We start from the raw sequence: 1,923 nt of genomic DNA on the forward strand, positions 1-1,923 counted from the left end.
AATTCATAACCAACGTATATTTCGTCCTATATGTGAAACATGGTATCACATCAGGAAAGAAAAGTTGTACTGCAAACGATATGGCGACCTCACATTACTTCAGGACGAGGTAACCATATTTTTTCATCAGTGTCTGTTCTGAGACCCACTTCTTGCCGTATTCGATCTCATTACTGTAACGAGGCAACGCAGCGAACTCTATTAGATAAAACTTTTTGTCAGCGCGCTTCGTCTGTTTGATGACACTTTGAGGAACATCGCCTGGCTGGTGAGGTAGTGCGATGGACCAGTCTCGATAGAGTGTCCACTCCTCGTCGTCACCGCTGTGGTAGCCGCTGTCGTAGCCGGTACGTTCACTGTCATCAGATGATACCGTCCCGGAGGACACATCTGTCCCTGTATCACTCTCGGAACCACTTTGAGCGCTGTCGGTTTCTGATGTGGAGTCTCCCTGCTCGGAGCCCAGCACAGATTTGGCGTCTGAAAAGCTTTCTTCATCTTGTGACGCCATCGAATCTTCGGAACCAACCGTGTCCGTGTCGTGTTCAGATGACACGTCGGAGGCGTCAAAAACATCGCGTTCCCGGTAAGAGCCCGTCTCGGCATCAACAACGACTTCTCCCGAGGCAACACCTGACTTGTCTCGGTGTTTTCTTTCCATATGACGCTCGAGGTTGAACGCACGATCGAATTCCCGATCACAAATGTCGCAGACGTGAGGCATGCTTTTTGTCCGGTGGACAGAAGGAAAATGATAAGATATATATTGATGTGCACACATATTTTTGTCGCGCATTTAAGTTTTAGGGACCATACGGTTATCTCCTCCCACTCCCTGTTTGTATCTACGTATGCCGTAAATACATTTGTGGTATGAAGTATAGATGTATGAAACGTAGATACAAACAGCTTTTCAGACGCTTTTCACTTACTCAATATTTTTACTCCGGAGCAGTGTTTTTACTCCGGAACAACACGTATAGCAACTCCAAAGCAATGTTTCACTGCATGTACATATAGATGGTATATGGTCGTACGTACATGACAAATATACATACTTACAACAAATATACTTACTTACAACAAATATACTTACTCACTTACTCCGGAGCAGTTTTTTTTTACTCCGGAGCAGTGTTTTTACTCCGGAGCAACACGTATAGTTACTCCAAAGCAATGATTCACTGCATGTACATATAAATGGTATATATTTGTACGTACATGACAAATATACATACTTACAACAAATATACTTACTCATTTACTCCGGAGCATACTCCGGAGCAATATTTTTTACTCCGGATCAGTGTTTTTACTCCGGAGCACCACGTATAGCTACTCCAAAGCACTGTTTCACTGCATGTACATATAGATGGTATATGGTCGTACGTACATGACAAATATACATACTTACAACAAATATACTTACTTACAACAAATATACTTACTCACTTACTCCGGAGCATACTCCGGAGCAGTATTTTTACTCCGGAGCAGTGTTTTTACTCCGGAGCAACACGTATAGTTACTCCAAAGCAATGTTTCACTGCATGTACATATAGCCGGTATATGTCCGTACATACATGACAATTATACTGTCTTACAACTAATATGCTTACTCACTTACTCCGGAGCATACTCCGGAGCAGTGTTTTTACTCCGGAACAACACGTATAGCAACTCCAAAGCAAGGATTCACTTCACGTACATATACATGGTATATTTTCGTACGTAAAACTAACCTGTACGATAAAACTAGATAAAATAACGAAAAAAGGAAGGCCTCCCGGCGTTTAGCCTTACGGCCAGGGCAAGTAAGGGCATGTCTCACGAGAGGGGGGTGGGGGGGGGTGGGGGTATTGTTAGGGGGGGGTGTAAGAATTTCCTCGGTGGGTAGGAAGGTCGACCTGAGCCTTGGTTCAC

Source organism: Branchiostoma floridae, chromosome 7 (assembly GCF_000003815.2).
Source record: "Branchiostoma floridae strain S238N-H82 chromosome 7, Bfl_VNyyK, whole genome shotgun sequence".
NCBI lineage: Eukaryota > Metazoa > Chordata > Leptocardii > Amphioxiformes > Branchiostomatidae > Branchiostoma > Branchiostoma floridae.